Genomic DNA, 22,281 nt, shown 5'->3' with positions numbered 1-22,281 from the left:
TGTAAGATACAATGATATTTTTTCCTTTCTCTTTCCGTGTTCTACTTATATACTCTCTATTGCGTTTTTTCCACCTTTCTCCCTTCCTTGTCAAAGATATGTGTTTTGTAATATAATGATGTCTCTATGTCAGCCCACAACATTTAATTTAACATAACTGATAACTCTACTACCGGCGCTAATGGTAATCATAAGTTGTTGTTGAATATTTTGTGTAAACAATCTGTTGGTCTTAACATGGTTCACTTTAATGCACGCAGCTTAAGCTCTGATAAAATGGATTATGTTAGATACATTTTTGATGTTGTTTGTGTAAGTGAAACATGGTTTAGTGAAAATACCTCTGATCTGCATTCTTGTATTAGTAGCTATAACGTCATTCGGAATGACAGGAAAGGTAGGAAAGGGGGTGGTGTGGCGATCTATTGTAAGAAAAATCTTAGCATTAAGCCTCTTAGTATGTCTGTTGACTCAGATATTGAGTTTATCATTTCTGAGGTCTCTGATGGTGTAAAAAAAGCTTTAGTTTCTTGTGTTTATAACCCGCCTAAATGTTTCACGTTAGATTGTTTTTTTACTGCCCTGTCCGTGTATATAATTGATTATGAATGTTACGTCATTAGCGGTGATTTCAATGTTAATTTACTTGTAAATGACTCGTATAGTAAAAAACTGTGTGATCAAGTTTCAACAGCTGGTTTAGTCATAGTAAATGACACAATGCCTACGAGGTACGCTAACAACTCCAATCCCAGCTTATTAGACTATTTTATGATATCTGACTTGACATATATTCTTAAATTTGACCAGCTTTGTTTTGTATCAGACCATGACCTAATTTTTTGTACTGTTAACGTTGGGTTTAATCGTCCTGAGCCATATGTTTATGTATATCGTGATTTCCGTTCTGTGGATACCAAAGTGTTGCTCAGCGAGTGTTCCTGTATTCCTTGGTACGATTGTTGGTATTTAGATACGGTAGATAAGAAACTTGAACATCTTAACCAAAACATAAATGTCATATTTGATCGTCATGTCCCTACACGTACTGTCCATGTTTTAAATAAATCTTGTCCTTGGTTTAGTAGAAGAGTTATTTGTGCAATAAAAAAGCGCAATAACCTGCACGCCAAATGGAGGTCCCGAAATGATGCTTCATGGGCTTTGTACAAAGCTGCTCGCAACGAAGCGACTGCCGTAATTAGGCAGTCCAAAAAGAATTTCTTTCATAGCAAATTGGATCCTTCTCTGCCATCAAAAGCGCTTTGGCGTAACCTTAAAACCCTAAAGGTCCATGGGAGAAATAAGGTGGAATGCAGTATTGACCCTGACATACTAAATAATTTTTTCAGCAACAACTCCAGCTCTGTCTCTCCTGAGAGGATGCCTGAACTTGTCAATACTTTTATTAATACGTTTGAGTTTAAGTGTGTTAGTGAGTGTGACGTAATAAAGTCTATCTTGTCTATAAAATCGTGTGCCGTGGGTAATGATGGGGTTTCGTTAAAATTCGTAAAAATTGTTCTTCCTTTTATTGTAAATCCTCTGACCCACATTATTAACCACTGTTTTACAAGTGGTTGTTTTCCTTCTGCTTGGAAGAAAGCAATAGTTGTACCTGTGCCTAAGAAACCGCTTGCTGCGGATCCTTCGGACTTCCGACCGATTAGTATCGTACCATCGTTCTCAAAAGTGTGTGAATCTTTAATGGCTGAACAAATATCTAATTTTGTTAGAGAAAACAACTTGCTCTCACCTCTACAGTCTGGCTTTAAGCCTAAACACAGTTGTGCCACTGCTATGGTAAAAATCATGGATGACATCAGAGGGCCATTTGATAATGGCGACCTAACCATTCTTTGCATGTTGGATTTCTCTAAGGCATTCGATTCGGTCAGCCACGAGCTATTGTGCTGGAAACTCCGTCACTTCTTTGCCTTTTCTGATAGTTCCATTAAAGTCATGGCTAGTTACCTCCGAGGTAGGGAACAAAAGGTCAGAGGAGAGAAAGCTTCGTCAGAATTCAAATCCATTAAAGCAGGTGTTCCTCAGGGATCAATTCTTGGTCCTCTATTATTTAGTATGTTTGTCAATGATGTGTTTTCCGTGTGTAAGTATGTTAACGTCCACGCATATGCTGATGATATTCAGTTGTACCTTTCTAATCGTGTTGGCCTCGTTGAAGACTTATGCTTCAAAGTAAACTGTGATCTGTCTGCTGTTTTCTGTTGGGCTAAAAACAATGCTTTATGTCTTAACGCTGCAAAATCGTACGTTATGCCGATATCCAAAAATGAAATCGACCCTGAAAGTATTCCATCTTTAAAGATTGGCTCGCAGGCACTTGGTACCACTGACAAAGTTAAAAATTTAGGCTTTGTATTAAATAACAAATTAACTTCTTTCGATCACGTTAATAAAGTAGTCCGCAATGTTTATGTTATACGGCGGACCTTACGCATATCGGCACCGTTCACACCACAGGAAACTCGTCGCAAGCTTGCAATGCAGCTAATTGTACCCCAATTCACATACTTTGAACTTGTGTATACTAAACTTGACTCGGAGTCAGCCAACAAGATCAATGTAACCTTCAATAATGTTACCAGGTACGTGTATGGGGTAGGTCGATACGATCACATATCACCCTGGAGGGATAAAATTCTGGGATGCAACATCCTTAATTACTTGGCTGCCAGAAACTGCATGTTCATGTTTAAACTATTAGAACGTAAGCTCCCCAAGTATCTTTATGACAAACTGCATTTTACCAGGTCTCAAAGAAACCGTAAATTGGTGGTTCCGATGTTCAAATACTTAGCGTCTAGCAGATTGTTTTTTATTAGCGCTGTTAGACTTTGGAACGCTATTCCCGAATCAATTAAAGTAGGGCTGAATAATAGAAACTTCAAAAGCATTATATTGAAATACTTCGCAGAAGTTGATATTTCCTCTATATTTTGACTAAAATACTATTTCTAAAATAATCTTTATGTCATCTAATTTCCTTGCTTCTCCTTTCATTGTTTTCTGTACCTCTGCTATTCATGTGTCTCGATTAATTTGTAATAGTTATAAGATTAATTTAAGTAAGTGCATATATTAAACGCATACTTTTATGTCAGTAGGTAAATTTTAGTTTTCTTTTTTTATCTTGTGAACTTCCCATTTACATAAAATGTATTAGCATAAGTTTTTAATGTCAGTTGATGTACATATAAAAGACTTAAGTTCTTAGTTGTACAAATTTGTTAAATAAATGAAATGAAATGAAAAAAAAAATGATACATAGGACTAGGGTCTCGAGATATAGAACAAAAAGTGGACCCGGACACCCCTAGAATGTGTTTATACAATATGGATATCAAATGAAAGCTGCTGATGAGTGCTTTAGTACAGGGTAGTTTTCATAACTATTGGTGAGTAGGGTCTCGAGATATAGGCCAAAACGTGGACCCGGGCACCCCTAGAATGTGTTTATACAATATAGATATCAAATGAAAGCTGTTGATGACCGCTTTAGTACAGGGTGGTTTTCATACCTATTGGTGACTTGTGTCTCGATATATAGGCCAAAACGTGGACCCGGGCACCCCTAGAATGTTTTTATACAATATGGATATCAGATGAAAGCTGTTGATGAGTGCTTTAGTACAGGGTAGTTTTCATACCTATTGGTGACTAGGGTCTCAAGATATAGGCCAAAACGTGGACCCGGGTACCCCTAGAATGTGTTTATACAATATGGATATCAAATGAAAGTTGTTGATGAGTGCTTTAGTAAAGGGTAGTTTTCATACCTATTGGTGACTAGGGTCTCGAGATATAGGCCAAAACGTGGACCCGGGCACCCCTAGAATGTGTTTATACAATATGGATATCAAATGAAAGCTGTTGATGAGTGCTTTAATACAGGGTAAGTTTCATACCTATTGGTGACTAGGGTCTCGAGATATAGGCCAAAACGTGGATCAGGGTAACACTAGGATGCGTTTTTACATTATGGTTATCACATTGAAGCTGTTGATGTGTGCTTTACTACAGATAACTTGTTATACCGCTGAGTGTCTTGGGTCTCGAGATATAGGCCAAAACGTGGACCCGGATACCCCGTGACAATGTTTATACAATATGGATATCAAATGAAAACTGTTGATGAGTGCTTTACTACAGGGTAGTTTCATACCTATTGGTGACTAGGGTCTCGAGATATTTTTGCTGATTTATCTGGTACAGCTACTGTTACCAGGTATTTAGAAAAGTCACAAATCATAGTAACAGCGAACTTGTTACCATACTTTGATTCTGGAAGTGGACCTATTGTATCGACAATTACTATATCAAATGGTTTACAGGGTGTTGGCGTAAGGACAAGGTTTTCTTTTGTTTTGGGTCTCACTTTATTTAAAAGACATTTATTGCAATTTTTCACAAATTTCGCGATATCACGTGCCATGTTTTTCCAGTAATATTTAGTTCTTAATTTGGCATATAACCTTTTTGTTCATCAGTTTTTGTTTCTGTTCATTGTTTGTTACGGTCTCTACAGGGTCCGTCAATATAATTTGTAATGATTTTAAAATTTCATTTCCGCGGATTTTAAAATTTGTAATTGTAAAATTATTGAAAAATATATCGCTTTTTGGCCATTCTAATTGTTTAATATTGTGATTGCCGGCTGCTTTTTCCAGCCTCGAAAGTAACTCATCTAAATTCGTTATTTCGTTAACAGTCACGAGATTAAGTAAGTTATATTTTTTATGTTTTAAATGCGCATAAATTTGTAAGTTGGAGATCTCCTTATTTTTATTATATTGTATATTTGATTTTACTAGCGGTATCTTTTTTGAAAAATCGTATGAAAATTTATCATAAACTTGTACTTTATTATCGTTAGAAATCGTATCATTTAAAGTAATATTTTCGTATTGTAATTCTTGCTGTTTAGTTTGTGATCGCGTGTTAACGGCTAAAACGTGTTTTGTCGAATCTTTAATTTCGTCTATACTTATACGCGAAATTGCATCAGCCACAATATTCGATTTTCCTTTAATATATTCAATTGTAAAATTGTATTCTGATAAATCTAATCTGATTCTAGAGAGTTTCGAGGAAGGATCTTTCATATTAAATAGAAAAAATTATGGTCTATGGTCTGATTTCACCGTGAAATGTGTACCGTAAACATACGGCCGGAAATGTTTAATAGCAAAGTGTATTGCTAAAAGTTCTAACTCTATGATTGCTTTTTTCTGTTCGGCTTTATTGAAAGATTTTGATGCAAAGTAAATCGGTAAATCATTATCTCCATGTTTTTGGCTTAATATAGCGCCGCAACCACTCTTAGATGTATCTACAGTGATAATAAATTCTTTTGAAAAATCAGGGTATTGTAATAGTTGAGGAGACATTAATGATAATCTTAATTTTTTGACAGCATTTTCGCAAGCATCATCTCAAACAAATTCAACTTTTTTCCGATTTAGACGATTTAAAGGGGCTGCCAGTGACGCAAAGTTAGGTATAAAACGCCTATAATAATTTGCAATTGCAACGAATCGCCTAACAGCGTCTTTGTCTTTAGGCTTTGTGTATTTTTTAATTGCGTCTATTTTTGACTCATCTGGCAGCAGGCCTTTTGAGGCGCATTTATGGCCTAAAAAAGTTACTTCGGAACAGGTTTCGAAAACTTTTTCTAAATTTTTGAGGTGATGTGTCTCGCTACAACCGATGGCGATAACATCGTCAATGTACATAAAAGCTTGGTTTGGCGAAATGCCTCAAAAGGCTAATGACATCATACGTGAAAAAGAGTATGGTTCTATATTTAAACCGAAAGGTAAAACTTTCAAACGAAAAGCTCCTCGATATGTACTGAAAGGTGTAACGTCTCTAGAATTGACATGAAATGGTATTTGGTGAAAACCAGAAAAAAGATCTAAAGTCGAAAAATATTTGGCTCTGCCAAGATTGTCGTCTACACGTGCCAACGGAAATTTGTCTGCGATAAGCTTTTTGTTGACTGCTCTGAAATCAACGCACATACGATAAGACTTTTGGCCTGAAGGATCTTTTTTCGGTACCAGAATTAAAGGACTGTTATAATTAAATCATTTAGCATTAAATTTTCGACTTGTTTATTAATTTATTCGCGTTGTGTATATGGTAAACGAAAATTTTTTTATATAGACTGGATTTTTATCAGTTAAACGTAGTTTTTGTTCGTAAAAGTTATTTAAAGTCATACGATCAGTTTTTAAAGCGAATACATGGGCATATTTTAAGCATAAATCTAGCAATTGTTTTTGAGCATAACTTGGCATTTGATTTTTCAAAATTTTCGTTAATTCCTCTAAGCGTGTTTGATCTTTAGAAGTTTCATTGATTTTGTAGACATTTTAGTAGGTGATATCTTCTGTTACGATATTGCAATTGTTGACATGTTTTACTTCGTCAGTAACATTTAAAATTTTTAGAACTAGATTATTTGTGTCAACAATGTACTTTGCCGTAAAAACACCACTACAGATTTCTTGTGAGTCTACAAAAACAGTATTATCGCATTTTGGTAATTTAAATAAACGATAAACTTCACATCTCGGAGGAATAACTAAAGAATTGGTACTTGTGCCATGCAAAATTGGAATATTTAGAGTTTTTAAGCCGGTATTAATAGTTATGCTATCGCTTGCATAATTAATAATGCATTTATTTAATTTTAAAAAGTCTGTTTAGACCCGAAGCCTAAATTCTTATTAATTTGCGCCACCCTAATAGCACCATATTATCGACGACTAGTTCGCCCACATGCATGTATAGGTGTACATGGGTAGGGTTATGTTATCCGTACACATATACATGCATGTCGGTATAACTGTGTGAGGAAGCTTCCCCTTAAAAATGGAGACTTCCCGCGGTTCAACGGTTGTCCTCGACAAGGCAACCGGTCACTTTTCCAGCGATCGTTGAGCGAACTACAACCAGCCGTCCCGAGAAGCCCCGCCACAATTTTTATAATAAAAGGTAATTAATTTGTGTTCTATGCAATTATTGCCACTTTAAAATAAAGCATTATTTTTAACGAGAGATATCTCGCCTTTCTTGTTTTTTGTTTATTTCAAACCAAATCCAATTGTTGTGCCTCCACTCCTTTGCCGAGTTTGCGACACACCACAATTGTACATGGTCCATTCTCCCCGAAAAAGGAACCAGCGCCGATATAAAGTACAGTCCACGTTACACAATTATCAAACAAATATTTTTGGTGATATCCTGCATCTTTTGGTGATCACACTCACTTCTTGGTGATATCAACAATTTTCATACAAATCTTCTCTCATACACTCTTGGTGCAATCCACATACACTCAACACTTTGGTATATAAATCGTGGTGGTATTCTTCAACCTTTTGGTGATACGCGTCGTCCACATTACACAAAACTTGGTCTTGGTGATATACACAACTCATACACTTCTTCGTGATACCAACATTTTTACACTTTTGGTGATATATTTTTGGTGGTATTTCTACAGTTTTCTGGTGGTACTACATAACCTTCAAGCGAATGTCTTGGTACACAACCTGGTAATTTACAAGCCGCATTAAACAACAAACAAACCAACTCCAAACTTCACACAGTTGCTATGTAAGTTTATATATTTCTTGCCACTTTTTTTTGTTGTTTGGTCATTTTTGAGGTTAATTTTTATTTAAAAAAGTGCCGCGAGTGCTCCGAACCCCTAAACAGTGAAAAGTGAAAATTTTCAGTGACCAGTCTGTGCGATATAGTGCCTCAATTTTTTGTTTTGTGCAATTACTATCCCTCTACCGCGTGTGTCGATCCGGAGTATTCCACGACCACAGCAAGTTAATACACAAGGGTACCATAACCCCACTCTTTTAAAAGCACCAAAAGCAACTACAGTGACTCTGCACGTATATCCACTCACGAACACGATAATCTAGTTTCACAAATTTTGGCACTGGTAATTTTCACTAGCTCGAGACGTTTGTTATATCGCGCACTCTGCACTTTGCTCCTTTTACCTGAGCCACAACCCCTTACAAATAAATTACCACACATAACAATATATACATATATTATTTACGTGCGGGTGGCGAGTAAGCCACACGGGTGTTTTATTTTTCCCTGGGAAAAATCAGACGATTCGGCCAAGTCTGACCCAAACCACATAAATCGCGCACAATCTGCTAAAACACCGTAATTAACACAAAGGTTAAAAATACATAATTTATAATTGTATCTTGCGATACAGCAAGAAGAGTTGCGCTCCTTATGGAAGAAGGTTAAGTCTGTGTTTGAATCACTGATGGGATCAGAGGATGTCGAAGCAAATGACGTGTTGGCCATCCGGAAAAAACATATGACAACATACTCTATTTACATGCGATGCTCATCCACAATATCTGCTGAGGCAGAAAAATATAAAAAAGTAGAGAATAGCGCTATCTCTGAGCAAGCACCCCCAGCCGCACCTCGCGGGCATAAGATCCGCCTCCCTCCTTGCGACACGGAGATTTTGAAAGGTGATTATTTATCATGGCCAACATTTCGTGACCTGTTTACGGCCATACACATAAATAATTCCGACCTAGAGGGGGTGGAAAAACTATTCCATCTGAACAACAAGACACAGGGCGAGGCCAAAAATATTGTAAAAAAATGCCATCTAACAAATGATGGGTTCGATATGGCCTGGAAAAACCTGTGCGAAAGATATGAAAACAAGCGTATATTAGTCAACACGCAACTACAAATTCTTTTTAATTTAAAGAAGGTAGAGAGTGAGTGTGGGAGCGCGTTAAAGAAATTACATAGCGATATAAACAATTGCCTATCGTCCCTCAAGTGTCACAAAATCGACACATCCAATTGGGATGCAATACTAACATATTTGTGTTCGACAAAGTTACCGGAAAGTACCTTGGCTCTATGGGAACAAAGCATAGAACATAAAATGGACATATCTAAGTGGGAAGATATGGAGAAGTTTCTATCAAATAGGTTTCAGACTGGAAACAGTGTCTAGCTTCACTGGCACTAACGCCCAAAAGGGACAAAAGCCATCAAATACTCGACATACAACCGAAACCCCCATAAAAAGACTTGGTGCCTTCCAAACGAAGGTATCAAACCTACTTCAAAATCAACATCAAGGATTTTTTGCAAAATGTGCAAAGCTGAACACAGATTACGGAATCGTCCCCGATTCTGTGATTTGATCCCAGTGGAGAGAATCAACTTCATCAAATCCACGGGGGGATGCCTGAACTGTTTATCCCCAGAACACACAGTGACGAGGTGCACCAGTTCGTACAACTGTGCCAAATGCCACTCTCTTCACCACACGCTCCTTCATGCGGATACAGTTCAGCAGCCTACGAAGCGCAATCCATTTAAAGACACGGATAATATCCCGTCAACTTCAGCACAGGCACAAAAAAGACAGGAATCGGGGCAACCACATTATTCTGCGAACCAGAATGTAAAATCCTGTCATGCTAATTCCAGCACAGGCGTGCTATTAGGAACTGCTCGCGTACACATTCATCATAATGGTACCGACTTCTCCGCGCGGGAACTAATTGATTCAGGGTCTGAATGCTCTTTCATGACAGAAAGACTAAAACGCAGAATCAATTTCCCGGGAAGGAAAATGCATGCCCAAGTTTCAGGCATCACCAACGCAGTTTCTGCTCAAGTCAAAGAGGCATCCACCATCGAGCTACGTTCCCCAGTGGATCCATGCTTCAGCTTGACTACTCCGGTTCCTATTTTAACCAAGCTTGTTGGAAATCTGCCGTCCTGCCATATCAACACAATGACTATGCAGGCATTCCCAGATTTGGTTTTGGCAGACAAGAGGTGCTACGTTAACGAAGATGTAGACCTCATACTTGGCGGAGACATATATCCCCAAATTATATTGAGCGGTCTGAAAAAGAATGTAATTAATACACTTTTGGCCCAAGAGACAGTGTTCGGTTGGATACTAATCGGTCGCATCGAAGTACCGAGTCCAACGAAGAGCATCGTGTCATTTTACAACGAGGTAGCGTTGGACAACCAACTAAAATCATTCTGGGAGTTAGAAAATTTGCCAAAAGCCAAAGTATTAATGCGGATGACGCATATTGCGAAAAACTTTACAGAGAAACAACCAAAAGAAATGAAGATGGGAGGTAAATCGTATCTCTCCCATTCAAGCAAGGTTACTCAGAACAGTTAAGTTTAGGAGGATCCCTTAAGCGCGCATGCTCGCAATATTTTCTAAACGAATCTCGGTTAATAAAAAATCCGGATTTAAGGAAAGAATATATTAGGGTACCCTCGGAATATGAGACGCTCGGACATATGCAAAAAATCAACCGTATAGTCGCCGCAGATGACACAAATAAGTACTTTCTGCCACACCACTCCGTTGTCAGAAGAGGATGTCCGAAAAACAACTACTCCGACAACGGTACAAACTTTGTCGGAGCGTCAAGATCGTTACGATCCGAATTTAAAGCCTTTGTGGCAGAAAGTCGAGACAAAAAAGTCTCCAAGTATAGCCATCAAGCATTAACTTGGCATTTTATTCCCGCCGGCACTCCAAATATGGGCGGCCTGTGGGAAGCGGAAGTGAAGAGCTTCAAAAGCCACTTCCAAAAGGTAGCGTCTCCCCATAAGTATACTATGGAAGAGCTCCAAACACTTTTGTGCCAGATTGAGGCGTGCCTCAACTCGCGGCCTCTGAGCCCGGCGTCCAATGACCCAACGGACCTGGAGCCACTAACCCCAGGACATTTCCTAACGGGCAGCCATCTTTTGGCGCCGCCCGAACCGGATGCGAACGAAAACCCTGCCTCCATGATAAGTAGATGGCAGAAGCTCAAAGCCCTCCATCAAATCTTCTGCCGGTGTTGGGAGACCGAATATTTATCCGAACTTCAAAAACGTTCGAAGTGGAAGCACCCTAAACAAAATATAAAAGTGGGAGATCTCGCTGTCCTCAAAGAGGACAACTTATCTCCCAACGAATGGAGGTTAGGTAGAGTCGTCAACGTACACCCCGGCGAAGATAACCGAGTTCGCGTTGTTGACCTCTTTACCGAGAAGGGTCAAGTCAGGCGACCTTTGGCCAAACTGATCCTTCTTCCCACGGAGGAGATAGATTGCGAGAGGACCAAGAGCTCCTCCTAACAATCACTCCGTTGCTGTTGTTGTTATCCCCAGTTTCAAAAAAAGATTAAACCCAGCTCTCGTTCACCCGGAACGAGGCCAAGCAACAACCCTAATGCAGATCCGCATCTGCCACAGAAAACAAAGGCATTCGGCCCATTAAATTTTCAAAAAAAATCGAACCCAAAATTCACTCCCTCACCCCGAGGGAGGACACCAGCACCAGAATATAAATCTGCAACAGACAGCAGCTTTGCTGCCCTCCCTATCCCGACTGATGCCCGCCAAGGGGAGCGTGCCTTCCGTAAGGTCATTGAATCCGCCTCGGCACATTTCATTCTCGCCGGGAGAATTCCCGAAATCCGGCCCCACTTCCCGGCGGAGGCCGCGAGCTTAGCGAGGGAACGCGACCTTATAAGACAGCTTGATCCAGGCGACCCCCAAATAAGGGATATAAACCAACGCATCAGATTGCTTGTGGACGAACACAAGCGGGCGAAATGGGAAGAGCACCTAAGAGGTTGCAACCTCTCTACCGGTGTAGGTAAACTTTGGTCCACCGTAAAGTCCCTATCGAATCCGACTAAGCACAAAGACAAAGTTTCCATCGCCTTTGGCGATAAGGTGCTGTCGGATGCGAAAAAATGCGCGAGCGCTTTCTGCCGAAAATATATAATGCATCCTACGATCGACAAAGATAGACGGAGAGCCAATAGACACGCACATAAACACAAACTCAGCGCGTCACCAATTACCATCACCGCTAGAGAGGTTGAGAACGCCATTGGTCGCGCTAAACCATCCAAAGCAGTGGGCCCAGACGGCATAGCCATGCCGATGCTTAAAAACCTAGGGAAAGAGGGTTTTAAATATTTAGCGCATGTCTTCAACCTGTCTCTTTCCACCTTTGTCATACCCGAGAAATGGAAAATGGCCAAGGTGGTCCCGCTACTAAAGCCTGGGAAACCAGCTAACGTAGGTGAGTCATATCGTCCGATATCTCTCCTATCGCCAGTGGCAAAGACGCTTGAAGCCATTTTGCTCCCTTATTTCCAAGCACATTTGCAGCTAGCCCCTCATCAGCATGGCTTCAGAAAACTCCATAGCACTACCTCCGCGCTAAATGTCATTAGCACCCAGATAAATTGCGGTTTGAATCAATATCCCCACCATAGAACAGTACTCGTAGCGTTAGACCTATCAAAAGCTTTTGATACGGTCAACCATGGCTCGTTACTGCAAGACCTGGAAGGGTCTACCCTTCCCCCATGTCTTAAAAGGTGGACCGTAAATTATCTGGGTGGTCGGCAGGCATCGGTGCAATTCAGAAACGAAACATCAAAACAAAGGAGAATTAAACAAGGGGTGCCACAGGGTGGTGTCCTATCCCCGCTTTTGTTTAATTTCTACATATCTAAGCTACCTTCACCACCGGAAGGAGTCACAATCGTTTCCTACGCCGATGACTGCACAATAATGGCCACAGGCCCAGGCCCAAAGATCGATGAGCTATGCAATAAAATAAACGGCTATCTCCCTGATCTCTCCAGTTTTTTCGCCTCGCGAAACCTGGCATTGTCACCGACTAAATCTTCCGCGACCTTATTTACAACATGGACGCCCCAAATGTCGACCATATTGAACATCCACGTCGATGGCACTACGCTACCGACTGTCCTACACCCCAAAATCTTGGGTGTGACGTTTGATCAGGATCTACATTTTGGTGCGCACGCAACCGCAATTGTTCCAAGAATTCAGAGCCGTAATAAAATCCTCAAATCCCTTGCTGGCAGTACCTGGGGAAAAGATAAAGAAACGCTCTTGACCACATACAAAGCAATTAGCCAGCCGATTACGTGCTACGCGTCACCCATATGGTCGCCAAGCCTAAAAACCACCCACTGGAAGAAACTACAGGCCTGCCAAAATACTGCTCTCAGAATCGCCACGGGCTGTCTTCTTATGTCCCCAGAACACCATCTGCATAATAGGGCGAGAATGCTCCCCATCAGGGAGAGAAATGAGATGCTGACCAAACAGTTTCTGTTGAATACCCAGAAACCTGGGCATCCCAACAGACATCTGATTGACGAACCAGCACCGCCTAGGGGCCTAAGGAGTCACCTCCGTAAGCATTTTGAGGAAATACGGCACCTGAGAACCCAGCCGTATGAAGCGGAAAAACACAAGCAGGTCCTTGGTGAACTCCATAGACAGGCGTCGGACCTTTATGTCGGGAATTGCCCGGTGAATCCAGTACTTGAAGAAAAATATCCAGAACTCGCAGAAGAGGAACGCATACTCCCCAGGGAAACGCGTGTCACTCTTGCTCAACTTCGTTCTGGATACTGTAACAGGTTAAACTCTTACCTATCCAGAATCAACCCGGACATACAAAATGTATGCCCTGCTTGCAATGTGTCCCCACATGACACCAACCATCTCTTTAATTGTAATGTGGAACCAACGCCTCTAACACCCCTTTCCTTATGGTCCACCCCTGTTGAAACGGCAAGTTTCCTTGGACTCCCGTTAGAGGATATTGATGACAATTTGTGATCGGTCGCGGCTATTAGGTGGGGCGAGCATTGCTACAACAACAACAACAACAACACCAGCACCCTAATGCAGACCCACGGTCTGCCACAGAACTCTTTATAAATGCTAACCTTTATTTTCGTAATATTATATGGAATACATAATATATATGTAAATCTACTCAATAAGGTTGAAATTCATGCATACACTAACTGGAGAATGGCCGCCATTTTAATTGGTTGTTGGAGAATCCAAAAAAAACTGGTTAAAAGCAGCAATTCTCTCTTATGAAATCATTTGAAATTTGCCAAGCTATGTATACAGGAAGAGTAATCCAATTGTGTTCATAGGTATAGAAATTCAAAATTGCTGAGTGGGCATTAGCTCTTAAATGGTAAAATACTTCGACATCGGTACCGTGAATAATGAGTTTTTGCGATCTGAAGAAGTCAACGAAATAATTCCTCGAGGTTATCAAAAGTGTCCTATTATTTTTCCACGTGATCGTCATGACGAGGCATTTCCTAACTCGTTGTTAAACAGAATCTTGCCAATTGGAGAGAAAGTGGAGCGTGACTGGTTGATGTGGAATGACAATAGCAATGCTTTTTATTGCCTACCATGGCGTCTGTTAAGCACCAATACTTTAAATCGACCTAAAATTTGTTGTCCTGGCAGATATTCGACACTGCTGGTTGGAAGAAGCTATACGATAAACTGCCAGCACACGAAAGTACTCAAGATCACATTAAATGTTATATTCAATGGCGATCTTTATAAAATCGAATTCAAAAGGAGGCTACAATTGATACACTTATCAATGAACAGAAACTCAAAAGTGGAAAAAAATTTTATATAGAATTTTCAACACTATTTTATTTTTGGGTGAAAATGGCCTAGCTTTCAGAGGCGAAAGTATACACATATCTTGGTGAACGAAACAATGGAAATTTTTTGGGCATCTTAGAACTCATAAGCCATTATTATCCGATACTTACAGATCATTTGGGGAAAGTTAGGATTTCACAACAGCAGCACAAACTTTCACTACCTTTCCCCAGACATTCAAAACCAGTTTATAAAAATTTGTGCAAAATACGTGAGGGAAACTATATTCGATCAACGCAAGAAAGCCAAGTATTTTGCTATTATCGCTGATGCTTCGCCTGATGCTAGTCACGTTGGACAGACTACGTTCATTTTGCGCTACCTCCATTTCAATTCAAAAGCAACAAATTTTACAAATCAAGAATGGTTTTTTGACTTTCATGGTTTGTAACCAAAAAACTGGTTAGGAAATCGCTGATTTAATTTGCCATACTCTAGGTAAACATGAAATCCCATTAAAAAATTACTCGCCTTGTGCAATCCAGAGTCCCAATTTATGTGGTGTTGATGCTGCAGAATGTTGTACGGCTGCAATTACTTTCTTCGGAGTTGTACAAAAATGTTTTACTACTTTCAGCAGCAGTCCACAACGATGGGACATCCTCAAAAAAAATTTGCCGAGCTCTCTTCATAGTCTTTCAGCCAAAAGCCAAAAGCCAAATTTGACTGCGCAAGCATACGGCGATGTTACCGGCATTCTCAAGTACATCAACAAGTTAGAATGTATCTTGCTGTCCTCAATTTGGTTGAGAAGACTGACTACCATTAATGAAAGAAACGTGGTCCTCCAAGCTAGAGGCGCCACCATAGATGTTGAGGTCCGACATCTAGGTGCCTTACTAGCTGATTTGAAGTTGATCAGGAACCAATGGGAAAATTTTAAACGAATGCAAAATAATTGCTATTCAATTGAACATCTCGCCAAGTTTCCGGATATTCGAAAGAGGAAACCAAAAAAGACGTTCTGAATATAATTTAAATGAGATGATTACGGATGATCCAGAGTCTGAATTTAAAAACAATACATTCTTGGTGATCGTCGATTAGGTAATCACTGGCATTACTGAACGATTTGCAGCTATGAGAAATTTAAACGAGACGTTTTCTTCTTTGTGGCAATTTGAAGACATGGATGAAACTACGGTTCGGGCGAGCGCAGCAAAATTTGTCGAAAAATACAAGTCGGACAGTTCTCAAAGCTTTGAATGCGAAATAATTCACTTGAAACATATGTACGATGCAAGTTTTGATAAAGGTCTGTCACCATTGGAATTGCCAAATGCCATCTACATATGTTCAAAATCTGTAAACGATTTTCCCCAACATTTGTGTTGCTTTACGTATCTTTTGCACTATACCTGTCACTGTTGCTAGTGCAGAACGTTCCTTCTGCGTCCTTTCAAGAATCAAAAACTTTCATAGATCGTGTTCATCTCAAGAGCGAGTTTCAGGACTTGCCACGCTTTGTTTTGAATCTGTTTCAGCAAGACAGTTAAATTTTGATATTATTATAAACATTTGGAGCGAAAAAAGCAAGTAAAGCCACTCTTTGATAACCGAACTTTCTATATTGAATAATTAAAATATATAATCATCATTAAATTTATCAGAAATGTATTAAAATGTTACCAAATAACTAGAACAGATTATTTGAAACAATATGTGGCTGTTAAAAGAGAATTTTATTTCAACGTTACAATAAAATAGTATAAATAGTAAATATTCTGTGTTAATTTTATTGTCAGCTCTTAGTCCAAAAAATCATTTAGTTGATGTGGCAACAATTTTTTTTATGTAATCCATCAATAATTATTAATGAATGAGACGTCATTAATTCAAGTTAATCAAATGTATTAGTGGATATATATAGGGGGCCCGTAAATTGTTTAGTCCCGGGCCCAGATTTTCTCTCTACTGCCCTGTGTGGGAATATGTGAATTGTTGAGTGAGCTTAGTAAATAAGTAATTATGTATGTGCATCGGAAAGATGCCTTATGTATTTAGGTTAAGCAAAAGATCGAGAAATAGTGAAGAGGCAGTTGTTGCCCGGAAATTAAGACGACACGTCCATCTCGGTCGAGTGAAAATAATTAAAAGATAATCATACAAATCTGAAGAAAAAATAATATTGTGAAAAGATTTATACGAAATAAATCATTGTTACAAATATAATGAGTAACTAATATTAAATAAAGAATTTTAAACAATATCGAAACTAAAGTGTCGTTCTCGTTTAGTGCCGATCAAACCGTAAGTAGTACCCTGCCCACCGTCTAACTTAAAGACGTAACTCGCGCTACCGAAGTTAGTTTTGGGTTATCCGTTGCCCAGTAGGCCTATATCACCCATATAATCGCCTAGTTTTTTGAAAAACTCTTCTAGTACTTCGCTTACAGATCGTGGTATATCAATATGGATATTCAATGAAGCGAGCCCATTCAAACGTTCTTGACTTGTACTCCGCATGTATGATTCTAACCTTTTGAGGTCAGAAAATGTGCCTTCTAGTGTTGCTGTCGAAACTGGTAGAACGGCTAATATGCGCAATATCTTATGTATATGTTCGAAAGCATTTGGATTCACCATCTGAAAAAATAAGATAAATAAGAAATATAGCAAACAAATTTTGTACGTAATCATCAAAATTGTACCCACAAGTGCACCAAACACGTTTTTAAAATTCTGACCATCGCACAGTGGCCAATTTGGCTTCGCTAGCGGCATTTTATTCATAGCTTCCAAAATAAAGAAGTTATCTTCAAAATTTTTTTTTCTCAATTCAGAAAAACATCAAACAATTTTTGGAAAAAAAAATAAAATTTTTTTTTTAATTTTTAATTTTTTATTTTTAATTTTTTTTTAATTTTTATTTTTATTTTTGTTGTTATATCGGCCTACTGATTTTAAGATGGCGGGTTCGAATCGAGCTCAAGGCCTAACAATAATTTTTTATCATTATTATTGTTATGATAAATTTTTTCTTAATTGAAAAAATTTTTAAATTAGAATAGAAGAAAGAAAAAATTTTTTTTCAATTAAGAAAAAATTTATCATAACAATAATAATGATAAAAAATTATTGTTAGGCCTTGAGCTCGATTCGAACCCGCGATCTTATTTTTTTTTTTATTTTTTAATTTGTTTTTAATTCAATAAACATTTCCCACCATATATTCATATATAAAATAAGAAAAAAATTGTCAACTCAAAGAGAAACCATATTATAAAAGAAATATTAATCAGATTCTTCAGTATCAGATTCAGAGAAATCATCTTCAAAATGATGCATTATAAGCAAGCGTTTAACTTCCTTATCCAAACTAATATTTCTGGAATAGGAAGTTGATGAGCCGTTGGACAATGAAGATATTAACGGATCGGAAGAAACAAAAAGAGCGTTAATTATATCTTCCATTGTATTTTTTCTGCAATTTTTTCTGGTATTATTTTCACGGATGTTCCGATAATCTTTATTTCTGGCTTCAAGCGCTTCCTCGGACATCATACCAATTGCAAGCGAAAAATGATTGATGAATTAAAATTCTGTGAACAGACGAGGGCGTGTAAAACCAAGGGTATAAAGTAACAAAAATTTCGGCAGTTTCCATTGCGTAAAGTCTGAATGCCTCCGTGTTTATATCGTATCCACATGCAAGTGCTCGTAAGACGACGCTGAATCGATATATTAAATTTTCGTTCACCACAGTTATACGAGCGGCTAAATCTGGTTGTTGAAAGAACCTTCTTCCCGTATTTCCGTTGTTGGTATTTCCAGTAACAGCCATTTGTATGTCGACCAACAAATGCATTTCTTCTCGTAGCTTCTGCTGTATATTTGTTTTATTTTGTCCAACAACATCCTTGTCAGCACCACGAGTTTGCCACTTTTTTTTATTGGTATTCTATAGGATATGTGCAAAATACATTCAAAAAACCTTATCCAGGCGTGGAGATTGGATAGCCCATATTGAAAGAGGTTCACTTTAATTGGAAAGCTCTTCACCAAATTTAAGTCATTCATATTTTTCGGTGTTTCCTTGCAGATTCCGCATATTTGCGAAGAAGATTCTGAAATGACGCTGAAAGTTTTACCATCAAGCATGGTCATGTGAAATTGGTGATCAATAATCAATGAGTTTACATATGTTGGTACAATATTTAATATTTGGCTCTTAATATTTTCAATTTCCCTGCGACTCAGGTCCGCCGTTTCCTTGTCGCAAAGTATTTTGATTGGTCGACAGTATCGTGTAGAAGAAGGTCGATTGTTTTTCCATAAAACTGTCGGTCCGTTCTGCACTTGCAGTGGTACAATACAAATTGAAAATAAATATTGGTCTCTCATGTTTCCTTCGCAGTCGTTAAATTTTTGCCTATATGTGGAATGGCCGCTGCTGCCATCACAACCCCATTTGTAGACAGCAGTTTAATGGGTGTTATTATTACTTCTAGATGGGATTTCAAAACTTTCAGAGTGTGCTTCCATGATCCTGTTTATTGTATGGTCCACAAGACTTTGTAGTGGCACTTCAGCATAATAATCAGTGACTGTAATGTCACTAGGATAGCACTTTTTATTGGCGAAGCGTAATTTTTCGTAGCATGGATATATATCGGCGTTTTGGTTTTTTGCTGCTTTCTTATTCAAGTTCCAAGTGTATCTGGTATGTCCAAGATCTACAAATAGCGCAAGCGCTTTATCGTCCGAAAATTTGGATGGAAGGGGCTTTGGTTTGTTTATATTTTGTATTACCTTTCCGCTAAACTCCTCATCGCCATTTACCATTTCTACAACTTTGGAAGCACTGCGCTTTCCAGCTTTATATAAACTGCAGCTTGCAGCTACCAACAATCCTTCACATGACACTTCCTCTGTAAGCCCTGACATCTTATTGACTTGCGTTTTTCTGCAGCACTTGGAAAGCTCTTTTTCCGGCCGTCCAATATTTTCATTTGCTTTTTTTTCCAACAATACCAATGGTGTATCTAGCCATTCTTGGTTAATTTTTTCGAAAAACACCTTACTTCTGCCACAGGCCTTCCACTTTTGGATAAGCCTACTAACAAAATTGCGCAGTTTCTTTCCATTTTTGCACTGCTCCTTCTGAGTATAGGTAATTTTACTCAAAACGGTACCAAAAACATAATTTTCTACGGCGAGAAACTTCTTGGTGGGGATCGCTTCTTCATGCCATATTAAAAAAAGGGTGCGTTTTGACACAGACATTTTGCCTAAAAAGTACAATAAATTGAAGGCTCGCAGGTACTCGCAGTTCATTTTGGACATTTTGGACACACAATGGTTTACACATATAGGAAAATTTTAAATTACACTGAATCTAGGTGAATTTTGAAAGTTCTACTCCACGAAAAACAGGTGTACGTTACAATTGGCGAGTTGCTAATACACTTAAACACGATTACGTTTTATAAATAACATAAGTATACACAGATCACAACCACAGTTTTTTTTTACATAATACATACCTTGGCGTTAGTATATAACAAAACTTTAATGAAAATAATAAAATTTGCAAGTTTAACACGAATACGAAAACGATGATCAAAAAGGCGGAAATATTTTGCACAACACTTGCAGAAACATGTGCTGACTTTGACAGCTCACAGCTGTTCATCAGCTGTAAGCTGAGCTTTTAAAAATCGATACAAATCTAGTGAATGTATTTGTTATCGATTGTTAAAAAAAAATTAACGGTTTTTCAAATTTGAAAATTTAAATTAAATGCCGCTAGCGAAGCCAAATTGGCCACTGTGTATCGACTCGCCTTTTCCACATTTTGACTTGCAATGCAAACTCAGTTTTGGAACAATTCAATTTGCATTTTTCAGCGTTGTACTCATTTTTGAGGAACAAAACACCGAAATTTTCGAAAATTGATTGGTGTTTCATGAAACGGCTCTGTACTTGAGTTATGAATGCATCAAGGAATAGAATATAGAATGCGATTCTATAATAGTCTTCGACGCTCTCAGTATCAACGTTGCATCTATTGAGTTGATGTTTACTGATGTTTATTAATATTTATGTCGTATTCTGTGCATATTTTTTTACATTTTCGAAAATTTCGTGAAAATGTATTTCTGAGTTTTGTCGCATTTCTTGAAATTCCCACATAGCATATTTTGCACATTTCAGGGCCTCGGACAAATCTTGAATTTCTGATTGCAATTGCTTACTCAAAGGCAAAACGATGGAATGCACAGACTGCATTATATAGCAAGCCGTTTGGAATTGCACGGTAGAAATAGCAGCCTGAAACTGAGAAGCTTGTGCTGAAGTTTTGTCTTTTTTCCCTTCTGCTATCTCTTCAAAGGCTTCGGATTGCTGGCTGAAGTTCAATGTAAGTGGATACCGCATTGAGCCCATCTTGTTGGGCAGAAGCTTTGCAATTTTTTTCTTCGACTTTGTTTTTGTATAATCGACATTTTTTTCTGGAGAACGATTGTCCCCAATGCATTCTTGAAGCAAGCTACATCACAAGCTGCATTTACCGCTATACTTAAAATTATGTGCTGCACAGTGCTCATAAATGGCAAGAGGAAAATCCAATTGAATGTATGCTTGCGCACCATGAAATTCTCCACTCATCGCTGGAGCTCCATCATAACCTTGGCCATAAAAATAAGAGCAATCTAAACGTACTTCCAAAAGATACTTTTTAATGGTTTTTGCAAGATCTTCCCCATAAGCGTTTTGAAGTTCTACGAATCCCAAAAAGTCCTCCCGAAGCTTATTTGTTGAAGAATCCGCATACCGGACGCAAATCGAGAATCAATCCCAGCAGAAACTGTGGAACCGTGTGCCAAAACAGCAAAACCATTTGCTTCGTTCATTCTATTTACAATTTTTTTTAAACAAATAATGGCAAATCTCGATAATTTCGTTTTGGGTTGTCTTGCTGATTGACTTGCATTTTTGGCCGAGGACATCAGATTTCGTTTTAAGTCATTGTCGCTTTCTGCACGGTAGGGTAAAATTGCTCGAAAATTTCCCTCATTGTGGTACTGGTGATTGCCACATTCTTCCGTCATTTCTCCTGTTTGAAATAAAGGTCCGTCATCACTGTGTCCGCGAAGACCGATTCCTTGACGTCCGCACAGAAGAATGGCACCAACGATGGGTTTTAATTGCAATTGAAATTCTTTCAAATCGTTCTCTTTTTGACTATCAAGTTGGTGGTTCACAGCTTTCGTTTTCCCTTCTGCAATGGATATTAAATTTTCGATTCCAACCATGGAGTTTTGATGGTAGTCTTTTTTCATGTGGCCCAGGAAAAGTCCTTTCGCATTTTTCCATTTGCAAAATGGTTTGGTCACAAGTTGACCCAACTTTGTACCAGTTGCCCCCCAGTGAAATTTCCGTAGGCTACACAATATTTGCAATAAGCACCACCTTCTTCTACGGAATAAGCCAAGAATTTGTACTCTGTTAACCATGAGTTTTGGAATCTCAAATTTCTATAACAAGATATCGGAAACTTGAACGCTGTTGGTGGTATCCATATATTGTCAACGATTTCTAGCATTTCAGCTGTCGTGGGAGACCTCATGTCAGCCTTTTGATACTCACGGACAATGGCTGCTATATCGCGATTAGAAATAGTTTTTTTTTCGTGCAACGCTTACAATAGGTCCGATGGGTGCG

At 38.6% G+C, this 22,281-nt stretch overlaps 1 long non-coding RNA gene across 5 annotated transcripts in view; it reads right to left on the bottom strand.

The window, feature by feature from the left end:
- The window catches only part of LOC137234625 (uncharacterized), a 633,582-nt gene that overhangs the window by 513,442 nt on the left and 97,859 nt on the right, over positions 1-22,281 (bottom strand). The window contains exon 2 of one of the 5 annotated variants that reach the window (XR_010947847.1): positions 17,011-17,202. The exons of the other annotated variants lie outside the window; for them this stretch is intronic. This is a non-coding gene — a long non-coding RNA (uncharacterized lncRNA). The remainder of the gene's footprint in view (positions 1-17,010; positions 17,203-22,281) is intronic. 5 annotated transcript variants of the gene reach the window in all.

The sequence above is a fragment of the Eurosta solidaginis genome, chromosome X, assembly GCF_040869045.1.
Source record: "Eurosta solidaginis isolate ZX-2024a chromosome X, ASM4086904v1, whole genome shotgun sequence".
Classification (NCBI taxonomy): Eukaryota; Metazoa; Arthropoda; class Insecta; order Diptera; family Tephritidae; genus Eurosta; species Eurosta solidaginis.
Note: the sequence above shows the minus strand (reverse complement) of the source record. Positions and strands in the feature narration are given on the sequence as shown.